Genomic DNA, 14,954 nt, shown 5'->3' on the forward strand with positions numbered 1-14,954 from the left:
TTTTTTTTCTGACATTTTCTCTCTCTCTCTCTCTCTCTCTCTCATTATCTCTCGCTCTCTCTCTCTCTCTCTTCTCTCTCTCTCTCTCATTATCGTTCTCTCTCTTTCTCTCTCTCTCTCTCATTATCTCTCTCTCGCTCTCTCTCAAAAACAAAAAAATCCCTAAAAAAAAATAAACATTTAAAAATGTTTCTAAATTTGCCAAATTTAGAAAAGTTGGATGAATCCTTATGTTTTTGCTGTGAGAATGTGTAGAAACAACTGACCCATTTTGGTCCTTGTTCAGGTCAGTTGTTGCTACTCACTCTCATGGCAAATTTGTAAGGAAAACCTGCAACACTATATTTTTGTGCGATTAATGCTTGCTTTTCATGCGAGCTTACGAACAACTCGCCCCAATGATCTGCTTTAATAGTACTGTATCTCTGGAATTGATTCTAGTGAGAATTTTCTATATATATTTGCTATATATGAAGTCAAACCTCTCAAACAGGCAGCCCCGACATTATAAACAGCAGTGAGATGGGACAGAGTAACACTGTGTTATGCGACAAAATAAAGTTGCTGTTTTTCTTTTAAAATTACTCATCTTCACACTCACAAATATGTTTCACGATTATACAGCAGTAAAAGTAACCTGTGATCATATGCACTCTATATCAATGGTCAAGTAAAGGCTTTGTGAATAATTAGGAAATAAACTGGATAGTAAATATAATGGGTTCATATAAATAAATACACTCATCAATTTTTATAAGGGGGGGAGAGAACTTGTGTTTTTGACATCACATTTATACTTGAACAAAAAAATCATGATCAAAACTATTCTAGTTAAAAGAAAATGTGACCCATGCATGCAGGATCCATTCAATTCAGGTTTTGTACTTTTGCACTTAACATCCAGTGTGAAATCTGGGACCCAAAGAAAAACCAGTTGAACCACAAGAGCCACTGATCTAAAAACTTCTCGTGTCCGGGAGCGACAGCGCATCACACAGTTCTGGGAGCATTATGTGTGTGCGTTCCTTTGTTCTTATGACTTAGCCATGCAGATCTCTGAGCTATTTTTCAAAAGTGCTAATAAACCTGCTCTTTTGGACATTTCGAGTTTGTATTCGATTATTTGTGTTGAGAATTTTCACCTAGGCGATGACGTAATGAGTTTTCGCCATCCACTTGTCTCACCACCTGTAGATTATTAGTAATTCAATCTCCGCCTCTATATGCCTGTGATTGCTGCGTCTTTGCTTATGGTGATTTTCCTCCGACGACTTCTTGCTTTTGGAGTTGTTGTGTTTTAAATTAACAGCTTCTTTTATGGGATGTTTGACCATGTGCTGCTGGAATACAACATGGAAAATGAGAATGTGAGCTGGAAGTGTTGTTAATGGGCCTGGTAGCGTCCAAAACCACATTATTACACGATTGTTAATATCTAACAATTTGATTTTCAAACTCAATGCAGGCTTTGGATTTTCCCCTGTATTTCATGATCACACATTGTCAAGCTACAATTGTCATGAAGTTCCAATGGAAATAAGTCTGCACGACTTTGCTTTTGTTAAACGTAAAATAAATTCTAACATTACTTACAACAAGATTAACATTACCAGTTGTACACACATCACAACAAAAGGTCAGGGATTGCCTACGTTGCAATATTTAAGAGACGCAATGTTCTCAGTGCTTCCCCCTCATTTAACAGATCAAGAGACAAACAGAAAGCCAGACGATGATTGAACATGAACATGAACAAGTGTGCACCATTTCCTGAAGCAGCCCTGTATCTTCCTTTAACTCGACACGGTGCGTGGTTAAAGCTGACGGGTTGCTCCATAGACTTCACTGAATTATGCAACTCTAACACAAGTCCTCATTATAAACACAGCAATGCAAACAGTGTGAGAGGTGCTGTAATGGTCAAAGACGTCTATGTAGCGCATGTTTACATGGGCCAACAAATTAAAAAAGCACAATATCAATAGCAGCATCGATATTCCCAGCGGTTAATGTAAAAAAACAGAAAGAACTCCTGTTGTCACACTTCACAACGAATGTCATATGAAACATAGTAACCTGAGGTGTATACATTTCATTGTGGGATCTCAGGTATTAGTAGACTCTCAAATATTATATACAGTTTCTTTCCTTGATTAAGATTCGCAAAACATTCATTTTGTATTTTACAACAATAAAAATAAACAGATCAAGTACCACAGCTGCCATCTGTCACATTAAGCACAAGATTTCATGCTTACTGGTAGTTGCACCTGGCGGCCGAAGCTGGTACCGCATGCTACTTGTTAGCTAGCAAGCCTAACAAAACCTGTAGCCTCTTGAGGAGAAAACTAAAATGGTTGAGAGGAAAAAAAAGTATCCACAAACATTTATCCATAAATATATAAGCAGAAGTGATCTTTGTTTAAGTACCATAAGCATTCTGACTCTACGGCAAGTCTATGTAGGTACTAGCATGAAAAATTGTTCCACTAGCAAACACATCTCACTAATATCATTATAATTTTTGAGTATCACTCTGAAATCATGATGATTCCAGGATGATTCAGCCCTGCCTTTAACAAAAACGTCGCACAGAGCAAAATAGCCCACACACGCTTATCTTAATCAAGGATCTAGATTGCCATCTTCCATTCGTCAGGCAATAAAAGAGATGAGTGATGATAACTACTGCACACCAAATCTCAATATATGACCAATTTCCTGTAAAAGTCCTTTGACAGCTCTATACATAGTTTGTCAACGAGACAAACTGACTCACACATTGAAGTTTAACCAAAGCTATTAGCCTAAAGTTGTACTATATATTATATATTAACATTGTAATTATAATATTAAACCTTGTTCATTCCCTCTCTATTGTTTAGAATGAGATGTGCAATGTAAACAATATGAAAGGATGTTCTTGGTTTCCACAATTTTATCAAGCCCGCTGATCACCATGTGGTTGATGTCATTCATACAGTCAAAACAATATGTTTCATCTGCAACCAGAAGCTTACTAAGTAGAAACACTCTTAGATTGACCTTGATATAGTTTAATGAAGAAAAAGTTTTGGAATTCGAGTCTTCCTACGGTACAGTAAATGAATACTACATTCAGGTGATAGATGCTAAGGTCTCAAACTGTACAGACTACCGAAATTGTGAAAACGCAGGAAAGGGTATACCAAAAAAGGAAAATGTTGTCAATATTTACTAATGTCATTCCAAATCTATTTTATTTTACTTGTGTTGATTTATATTATAAATAATGTTATGTTTGTAGATATTATGATGGAGTCACAAGCTGTTCACTGCAATGTGTTTCCTAAGTTGGCCCTCCTAATGTTAGACTCTAAAGTGTGATGATGTCTCTTCCTGTGTGTGTGCGTATGTGCGCGTCTGTGTGTGTGTATGTGTGTGTCTGTGTGTGTGTGTGTGTGTGTGTGTGTGTGTGTGTGCGTTTGTGTGTGTAAGCAGGAGGATGAGAGATATATCAACATCTCGCAGCTCCCATACGACATGTTCTCATGTACACTAACTAATACTGTACAACTGCACAATACATGATTTAAGTGGAACTGTTTGCTCATCTTGGTTCTTAGCCAGCCTTATGAACTTGTTTGTGAATAAACATGGTCTACTATTACTTATAGACTTGAAATCTCTCATATTCAGCATTAGGATTTCCAGTACTAACCTCAAGAATTCTCTGTGAAATTTGAAGTCAAATCAAAAATGCATTTTCTTGAAAGTCAGAAGAAAAGAAGTGAAGTGACTTCATTTAAGCTTTCTGAGATGTGTCATGCGAAACCATGCACTCATTTGTTGACAGTCTCAAAGGCTTTAGTGTAATCCAAGAAAATTGCTTTTTGCTTTAAAAAGAGAAATGCAAGTTTCCAGCACACATTTTTGCCCTTGTTATGCTGCACTTCAACTTTGAACATACAACTGTACAACAACAACAACTGTATTTCGCCATGATATCAGTATCACATAGTAATTCACAGGTTGTTTATATAACTACCTATAATACTTTAAATATACAGTGCATATATAAATATATATACATTTAAATTCAGGCTCATCTCTAGGTACAGGAATTTCTTTGTAAACTGGGCTTATAAATTTAAGCACTTAGACCTCTTTATTCTGTATTTACACTCTATTTATTTATTTATCTAATCATTTTTTATGAGATATAATAGAGAAAATAATGTACTTATTAATTAAAGATTCCTCCTTAAGTCTTATTCCTCATAGCAATAATAACTAATACTGTTTGTCTGTAAATAAACCCTTATTAAAGCTAATGATTTCATGTTATCAAGAAAAGCCTCAATAAAAATTCAACAATATATCATGCATCTATTTTAAGATTGCAGAAGTGAAAAAAGTGTTTTCCTGTGTAAGTTTTTCATAGGCCAGTTTCACTGCAATCTATAGCATAGTAGCAACAGTAAACCTTAAGGCAATGAGTCTCTAATTTAAAGTAATTTAAAACAAGCCTGGTACTGCCACTGAAGCTGCTGTTTTGGCAGATTAATTTAAAGCGGGACGGGACTGCTTGTTTTTGTGGCAGTGTAGGTCACAGGGAGAGTTTTTTATGCAGCGCTCACAGAAATATGATTATGTACCCTCTACTACTTATGCATCCTCTTCTCCTAAGTCTGTTAACTTCATTAGTGGAAAAGCAGATCCAATTTCTGTTTGTCATTTCTGTTTTAACACTGGGCATTGGAAAAAGTAGTGTCCTGTGTTGGCAGGAAAATCAAAGTTGCGTAGTAAAAATAAACCAAATGCAGTTGCTCCTACTCTAATGGCAGAAACCATGTCTGTCTCAATAAGCCCACCAGTGTGCTCTGCTTCTGTTTCGGGAATGACAAATATAAGTGTTGATTCTGAAGTTGAAGTTCTTCAAATTTGATCTTTGAAGTTATCTTTGCACAGAGTTGTTTTGAAGTTGGATTTAGTTTATGGGGAAGGGACCCTTGGGGTGTATCCATCATTGTCAGTGGATGGCGTTTCAGTAATTTTGGAGAATAATTTGGTAGTGGGGCGAGTGTTGCGAGATGTGGCTCCTCCACCTGTAGTTACATCGGCTCTATTGAGTTCACAAGGTGATGAATTTGTGCAGGAATTCCCGAATTTTGCGTCCTGTGTGGTGATGACACGCGCAATGAATCACGCTTCATCGTTCAAAAATAAAGAGTGTCAAAGTTTGTACCTGGTTTATCAGGTCTCTCTACTAATTTTCGTAGTGATGGTGGCACAGCTGGATGACCCCGGTTTGCAGTCGTTATTTTCTGCCGGTCTGCCACTAGAGGATGTGAAGACTGTGTTTTATTCAGGACGACTTGCTACAGAGGAATAAAAATAAAATAAAGATTCTGTTGGTGAGCCAATAATTCAGGTAGTTGTGCCCAGTCAATTTAGGGATGTAGTATTGCGAGCTGCTCATGGTGAGGTCGCTGGTCATCTAGAAGTTGGGAAAAGAAATGACCGGGTTTTGTGTTAATTCTATTGCATTTAAAAAACCTCTCATACCGGCCAGTTGACAGTTAAACTCAATCAGTCTTTGAAGCTTGTACCACCGTGTCCAATTCCTGTCATAGGTCAGCCATTTGAACACATAATAATTGACTGCACTGGGCCATTGCCTCCCTCCAAGGCTGGTAATGTGTATTTGCTTACAGTAATGTGCCAAGCAACTTGTAACCCTGTGGCTTACCCACTTCAAAAAATCACAGTTAAAGCTGTTGTAAAAGCTTTCACGCAATTCATTTCTATCTTTGGCATATCCAAGATTGTTCAGAGCATTCCAGGGTACCAATTTTACGTTGCGTGTGTAACCCAGGGTAAATTTGGGTTTGTAAGTAAGGTATAACACTAAGTGAGAATATTTCTGTAATCCTTAAAATTTCAATAGAATATAGAGATGAACTAAAAGGGTTTAAGTTGTTTATTTGTTTACTATATGTATGCAGAGTTACTGTGTATGGGAAATAAAATCTCCATATATTCTATGACACTATATGAGTGTAATATGAGTGTATGTATCTTTAGGAATCCCTGTACACAAATGCGAAAGTTTGATTTAATTTCACATGTGAGAATCATGGTTTTTGCAATCAAGATGGTTTGTTTTTATTTAACTGAATGTTCATTGTTTAAGACTCGCCCTCATGCCCAATCATGTGGATTGTTATTGGAATTTAGCTATAGAAATGTCCGTGCGACATCGCAGTTTAAATGCTTCATTGCGAACATTAACTGCTCATCAGTGGACAGTTTGTGAGCTGTGAGGATGGATTGCTGTGCAAAATCAGTGTTTTGTGTATTGCTGTGCTTATTTCACTCCATATGAGGTGTGGAGGCTCAGGCAGAGAGAACCAGTTAGCCCTCGCATGACTCACGGTTCCTCCACTTGCAACGAGGGAGAGAGAAATTCGGCAAGCCAGAACCAGACTGGTTTGTGAGTGCCGCGAACCATTTCGAAAGGAGAGCAGCTTCTTTCACATGAAGCAGTCAGGTACCTCTAACTTTGTTTTAGTGTGCTCATTCGAGTGAAGAGACCAGTTTTCTGTTTCAAAGGCTACAACGCACACGAGCAACGCCACAGACCTGCATCAGGGGGGTGAGTGAGTGTTTGAGTGCGGCCCACATTTAACTAAGAGTTTACAGTTATATGTCTATTCATACTTGAAGCTGTTTGAAAGGGTTGCCTTATATTATTTCAACGTTATATACATACATATACATGTAACCCAGGTCTCAATTAGTACCTTGATATTTTAACATAAATATATATCAACTGTGAGTGAAATAAAGAGTCAAACCTCTGAAATTTTTTCATAAATGTGAATGTTTTTCATATAAAATGTATTTAAAAACATATGGCGGCAAAACTTGTCCAATAGGAAACCGGAACGTCAATACAGAGGTGAACTGACCAATTAGGTTAAACCTGTAGTACTGGTAACTCCGCCCTGATTAACAGACTGAGCCAGAATGTTCACAGATTTGATGAGAGCAGCATCGGAAAAAACCTGTAAAGGAAAAAAAGAAGAGAATTAGAGATGAGTGAGGAGTTTGAGATGAACACCGTTTCAACTGTGTCGAATGCAAAGAAAAATCAACAAGAATAACTTGGAATCAAGTGTTGTTGGAATTTGGGAATCGGTCAGATTGTTACTGTTGAACCTAAACAGAAGCCAAATGGAGATCATAGAGGAAAAAGTTGTACAAATTTACATTTATGCATTTGGCAGACGCTTTTATCCAAAGCGACTTACAGTGCACTTATTACAGGGACAATCCCTGCGGAGCAACCTGGAGTTAAGTGCCTTGCTCAAGGACACAATGGTGGCTGTGGGGATTGAACCAGCGACCTTCTGATTACCCGTTATGTGATTTAGCCCATTACGCCACTACCACAATTCCTAATGCAATCCTGATTAGTGGCATAACAGAAACTGATCTAGATGAGGAAATATTAGACTTTACAAAAGGGTATGGATCAATCAATAAGATCATCCCATTCAGTGACCCTAGCGCAGAGTTGCAGAAATCCCTAATTGTAGAATTTAACTCTGACCAGGCAGTAAAAAACCTCCAACCATTGATGCCGTACATTCAGCAAGCATAGGGTAATCCTAGTGTTCCTTTCCATGTAACAGCCTTACTGAGAGTTTATGCTCAAAGGCTTGGAAGGGATACAACCCAAACCTACCTTGATGAGCTGAAAGTGTTGGCAAAGCTCAGTGGAGAAGATTACACAGAAATCCTCAAGGACATGCTAGCAAATATCAGTGAAACCCTGACACCTAGACAACGTCCTGTGCCAGTCATAACTGAAACTCTTGTTACTTCACCTGCTGAACCAGTAGTTCAGACATTGGCTGATCTTAACCTTAAGCAGCCTCAGTTCACAGTAGCTGCCGCACAGAGATGCTCAAGTCTGTTAGCCCCATAGCCCTTCCAATTACCCACATTCAGCTTCTTGATTCAGCTTTTTCTTCTGTGAAAGCTGGCCATGAGATATTCACCAAATACATTTTCCAGAACCCAGGTTACCTGCAAAGGTTACATGTAGTACTACAGTCAACCTTCCAGAAACTGATGGAGAGATGCATGGCAGACATCAATCTCTGAGAAGTTCTTGTGTTCATAGATTATATAATTGTTTTCTCCAAGGATTTGGAGGAGCATGAGGAGAGGTTAATATGAGTTCTCAAAATGCTCAAGGAGTATGGTATCAGACTTGCTCCAGACAAATGTGTCTTGGCACAAACCTCCATTAAGTACATAGGTCACCTAGTCTCGGATTAGGGAGTGCGAACTGATCCTGATAAAGTAGCGACCGTAAAAGCCTGTCTAAAAATCTGAAAGGACCTCTGGTCGTCTTGGGTTCATTGGTTATTAACATCGATTTATCACAGATTTTTGTATTCGATCTAATCATTGCGGACCTCACAACTGCACCAGAATTGGCTTTTGCTAACCTGATGTTCTCTTTCATCCTACATACTGATGCAAGCACATCGGGCTCACAAATTGTAGTTCCTTGCTTTAAAGTGGGTGGTGGTTGAAAAAGGTAATGATTACCTTATGGCAGCTTATTCACAGTGGTAACAGACAGCAATCCCCTGACTTACATACTTTACACTGCTAAGCTTGATGCGACAGGTTATAAGTGGTTAGCAGCACTTTCAACTTAAAATTTGAAGTTGCAGTATAGGTTCGGGAAGCAGAATAAGGATGCAGACGGGTTGTCCTGTCGACCACATGGAGAAATCTTAACTGATGAAATCTCCCAGAAGGAACAAGACCGTATTTCCAAGTTTGTTGAAAATGGCAAATTTTGGTGAGCAAGTTAGTAATGATGTGGTGCAGGCCATCTGTACCAGTCGTTTCATCCAGCAGCCTGAGTTTTCTAATGACTTACCCATTGCTTTTGTCAGTTCTTTGACGATGCAAGGTATGGCCATACCTGATGCTTATGCCAGGAAGACCAGTGTGGAGGATTACAAATCATCCCCCATCAATCATTCTGAAATCCAAAGCTAACAGACAAGTGATCCCTGAATTCGATAGGTCATCGCACATATTCAAACTGGGGAATCTCCATCTACTACAGTTAGAAATGCACTTCCCAGATTACCTTAGCACTTCAGAGAGAAAGACCGTCTGATATTGAATTCTAATAAGAAAACACTGAACATGTGCAGCGCAGCCTTTTTTTCTTGCCAGAGCGGGAATACACTGGAAAAAAAACTGCAACAGAAAAATGGGTCTATCCGGAGCTGTGTCTTTGTTCGTATAATAAAGAATTGGAGAAAATATATACATGGTTAAAACCAGTTACAGGTGACCCTAAAAAAGGAGAGTGCAGGGTATGCCACCAAAGTTTCACGAACAGCTCTGCTGAAGCATTTTAGTGCCCCAAACATGACAGCTCTGATATCTTTGGCTTTGAGCATTTATGTCACCAACGCGTTCGTGGAGAGGGTGTTTTCACTGATGACCGCTGTGTGGACAGAGACAAGGAACTGAGCATCTGTGGACCTCATCAAAAGTGAACTCCTGGTGAAAGTGAACACCTACACCTGCCAGGAGTTCTACAGTCATAATGAATGAGAAGACCCTACTCGAAGCAGCCAGATCAGACAAAATTTTTTTAATTCAAGATGCACTAAATCCGGTAAGATCGCATTTAATCTTTCTAGTCTTTAATAATGGAATTAATGTGCTTATTTGGAAATGTGCTTTTTAACGATTAGATTATTATTTTCACTTCATTATATTTACATTGAGTAGGTCTGAGCTGTTAAAATTAGTTTGTATCGTAGACCTTATGCCAAACTGAGTGACGTTCACATCGCCGTCATTAACATTTAACATCACTGCAAAAATACATCTAATATAAAATCAATATTTATTCACCTAGTACAATAATAGTAAGGTATCTCTCCCTCGTGTCCCGCATTGTCCCGCAAAATCAGGTCTGCTGACCTGCAACAGAGCAATACCCAGGTGGTCACCCTATGTATACCCCTGGCTTGTTTCTAAAAAAATACAAAATATCTGACGCAGGTGTACATTGACGGGTTCTTAAACAAGCCCTCATAATAAATCTCCACTTGTGAAATGGATTGCTGTGAACTGTATGCCAATGATTGACTTATGTTTAATAATATGGTAATAAACAATACATTGTATTCTAAAGCCACTTTTATATTGTTTTATCAATGATTAGCTCTTCTGCTACAAGAATGTAATGCATTTTAATTATCTGAATATTTTTTTTTTATATATATATATATATATATATATATATATATATATATATATATATATATATATATATTTTTTATATTTAAAGCTAACTATGTATAATTATTTCATCATTATGTATTGAATATATATAGTACTCCTGGATAGGGGATGGACTCTATTCTTCTCTGGAGTTTCCCAGGGTGTGAGGCGACGGGCGGGTGTGGGGATACTCACGAGCCCCCGGCTGAGCGCCGCTACGTTGGAGTTTACCCCGGTGGACGAGAGGGTCGCCTCGGGTTGTGGGGGGGGGAAACTCTGACTGTTGTCTGTGCATATGCACCGAACAGCAGTTCAGAGTATTCGGCCTTCTTGGAGACCCTGAATGGAGTCCTGAATAGGGCCCCAGTAGGGGACTCCGTAGTGATGCTGGGTGACTTCAACATGCACGTGGGAAATGACAGGGACACCTGGAAAGGCGTGATTGGGAGGACTTCTGTGCTAGTCATGAATTATCTATAACAAACATGGTACCAGAGCACCCTAGGCCGAAGGTCGATGATCGATTTTGTAATCGTGTCGTCAGATCTGAGGCCATATGTTTTGGACACTCGAGTGAAGAGAGGGGCAGAGCTGTCAACCGATCACCAGCTGGTGGTGAGTTGGGTCAGGGGGTGGGGAAAGACTCTGGACAGACCTGGGAAGCCCAAGCGAGTAGTGCGGGTGAACTAGGAACGTTTGGAGGAGGTCCCTGTCCGCGAGATCTTCAACTCACACCTCCGGCAGAGCTTTTCAGGCATCCCTGCGGAGGTTGGGGACATTGAACCGGAGTGGGCAATGTTCAAAGCTTCCATTGCCGAAGCCGCGGTGGAGAGCTGTGGCATAAAGGTTTTAGGTGCTGCAAGGGGTGGTAACCCTCGAACACCATGGTGGACACTGGTGGTCAGGGAAGCCGTCCGACTGAAGAAAGAGGCCTTCCGGGATTTTTTGTCCCGAAGGTCTCCGGAGGCAGTTGCAAGGTACGACAGGCCCGAAGGGCTGCGGCCTCGGCCGTGAGGGAGGCAAAGCAGTGGGTGTGGGAAAAGTTCGGAGAAGCCATGAAGAAGGACTTTCCAAACTTTTGGGCACCAGCACATGTGTGTGTGTGTGTGTGTATACATTATATTTGGTGTCACATTATAAGATCATTCTGAGAAGAGTTTATACTGTAAAACATCGCTCAGTAATAGAGTAAAAATGTATTTATTGTTTATACTTTAAATATTATATCACTTTATTATTTAATTTATTTAGAATAAAAGTATTATGAAAGATATTAAATAATAAAGCAATATATTGCTTTATATTTTTATATAAACTGATTATATTTTTACAAGTAAATATTTCAGTAGTGGTATAGGATATTCATATTTTTAGTCAGGAGACCATTACCTGAACCCGGAGCAACTTGGGAAAGGTAAAGCCTAAGAGGGTAGAGGGCGCTACATAAAGTGGGAGCTCATCTGGGATCCCTCTCTGGTACAAATATAAGAGCTAACCCTGAATAATCGGACCATCCCTGATCAGTATACGCTACGTTAAGCTATGATGACCTTGGCAAGCCCACTGACTGTCCATTAACCATTGTTCATAGAGGGATGGTAATTTACATTAAAGATTCTGCTGAGTAGAGGATAAAACCATGCAACACACTCAGGTGTAACCCTATGGCTCTGTGTTTCAGTTGTGCTTGTTCTGGCCTTAACTCTACACCCCAAACCACTGATTAAATATAATTCCTTAATCTCATGGGGACATGAGGAGTCTAGAAGGGGGAGAGTGTAACCCAGGGTAAATTTGGGTTAATAAATGAGGTATAACACGTGTTATACCTCATTTATAAGTGAGAATATTTCTTTAATCCTTCTGTAACAAAGATTCAGGTTGGGCAGATATTGGAGGAAGCGGGAACTGGTTTCCACAGTACATGTGAGCCCGTTTTATTCACAAATAACCGGCAATCGCTGTACAGCTTCACTCAAAATATAAGACGGCTTTTCAGAATCACTCAAATAAACAGTCCGCTTTTCAGCTTCTCAGGGGTCAGACACGAAGACTCTGGTCTGTCTGTCTCTCTCCTCTCTCTGTGGATAGGCCATCTTTTTAACTCCCCCCGACTCACACTGTGAACATAGAGATGGTACCTAGTCACAGTTCATCACAGGTGGATGTCCTTACCGGTTTCTCTCTCCCCAGACTGGCGCTCAACTACGCCCCCACCTACACACCTTCAAATTTTGATAGACTTTGATAGAGTTGTTTATGTGTTTATATATGCAGAGTTTCTGTGTATGGGTTATAAAATGTCCATATATTCTATGAAATAATATGAGTGCATGTTTTTTAGGAATCCCCACAAATGCTAAAGTTCAATTTAATTTTGCTTGTGAGAATCATGGTTTTTGCAATCAAGTTTGTTTGTTTTTAATTAATTTGATTTTAATTGTTTAAGATTCACCCTCACACAGTATGTGGATTGTTATTGGAATTTGGAAGATCAGTCCATTGAAAGCATTGACAGTGGCAGATCGGAAAGAGATATTGAATGTATATAGTACCTTCAATGCCGTACACTTTATAACGCTGTTCAAAGGCCCTAGGGCACACTGGGCTTTCACAATGGGCACGTTTGCTGCGATCCGATTCCGAGTGCGATTGTTTGCGGTGCCCCCCGCAGCGTTGGTCTGGTATCACACTCACTTGATTCTATCGAACCCCGGTCCATTTGCATTCATCTTACAAGATCACAAACACACATGGTGAACACAACGAGACTCATCATACTTTTTGTTATTTTGATTCCATTATGCACAGTAGCGTGAACGACAACTGTGTATATGTGCGCTTCATGGCGTAGCTTATCATGTATTTATAAGGTGTATAGATAGATAGATATACAGACAGACAGACATACAGACAGTATTTATAGTGTTGATTTTACTTGTATGTCATTGTGGTGTCATTACTTTTTTGGGACTTTCAGGAATGTGTGGGTCCTCGAAACGAATGATGTCGTCATAGGCTAAAACGCATACGCAGGTTACTTTACTTCTTGAACGAGTGTGAATCCGTGTCCAAGTTGCTGTCACATTCATGCGAATCATGCTACATTTCCATTGCAACCGAACTCAGACCACCTCCTACAGGTAGTTTCGGGTTCAATACCATGGTGCGCACCTCGGTCCGCATGACAGATTTCACATTACCAATTTTTCATGCAAACTGTGCTCTGTTTCGAACTAAACTGCCAGTGTGAAAGCACCTTAATGTTCACAACTCGTGTTTTGTGGAGTTTTTTTTCTTAAAGGAGACCTATTATGCCCCTTTTCACAATATGTAATATATGTCTCAGGTGTCCCCAGAATGTGTCTGTGAAGTTTCAGCTCAAAATACCCCACGTATAATTTATTACACCATGTTATAAATGCCTCTTTTTGGGTGGAATCAAAAACACGTTGATTTCGTGTGTGTCTCTTTAAATGCAAATGAGCTGCTGCTCCCTGCCCCTTTCTGGAAGAGGGCTGTGCCTGTACAGCTTGTGCTTCGGATACTACAGAAACTACAAATCAGAACTAATATGACTGACAGCTTAAATACCGGAGTTCAGCCATGTATGTATGAATATATATATATATTTATGTGTGTGTGTGTGTGTGTGTGTGTGTGTGTATATGTATATCTGGTCTTCGTGAATACAATCAGAGACAATGGTAAATTTAGATGCGTTAGTCGTGGAATCAGCTAACAAGCACATTCAGAAAGGCGATTTGCAAACATTCACAAAATATAAAGTGCGATACTTACATCTTCAGGATATAAAGCTGGAAAACGAATAGTAGGTACGGATCCATGCTTGAGAATAAAAAAAATTGAAAATCCTGCTTTATATTGACACTCATTTACAAAGCAATCCGGTATAAAATTATTTGCACAAACATACACACATTTTTGTATGTTTTGTGGCACATTTTCTTCAAAAACAAAACTTGTCCACTGTGTCTTCAGTGGCTGTGATGCCGGGAGTACATGAAGACGCTTTCACTTTTACAGCCAACAACAGAACACTTATGACGCTTACGAAGCTGAGACATTATTCTTACTGTATCTGCTCCTGCCAAAAAATGGCGGACTGTGTGTAGATCACTCAGGGGAGGAGCTATGATAATTGGTTGGAGACCCTCACCGGTTGTGGGCGAGGCCTTCTCTAACGTGATGTCACTTTAGAGCAGAAATTAAAACCATTCATTTTGACACACTGTTTTTTAATTAATAGAAATATAAGAAAGAGTTGTGGGTCGACTTTTAACATTGTCGTGGTTGTGTACACACACTGTCGACACACATTTATGTACAAACACCATGTAAAAGTGAATTTTGCATAATAGGTCCCCTTTAGTGTGAGGGTCACAGCCTTGTTTTCATTCCCTTTAAAAAACAATATGGCGCTTTGGTCGAAAATGTATTTTTAGCCGGTTTAAAATCTATAAAACTTATATTGAACAACTCACAAAGGACAAAGATAGCAATATTTTTTAAAAACAAATAATAATCTACCAGTGTATAAAATATAAATGAGATGAATGTGATGAAAGTTTGACAAACTGTATTTACCTGTGAAGCAAAAACAGAATGTGGAATTG

The sequence above is a fragment of the Xyrauchen texanus genome, chromosome 3 (assembly GCF_025860055.1).
Source record: "Xyrauchen texanus isolate HMW12.3.18 chromosome 3, RBS_HiC_50CHRs, whole genome shotgun sequence".
NCBI classification, from domain to species: domain Eukaryota; kingdom Metazoa; phylum Chordata; class Actinopteri; order Cypriniformes; family Catostomidae; genus Xyrauchen; species Xyrauchen texanus.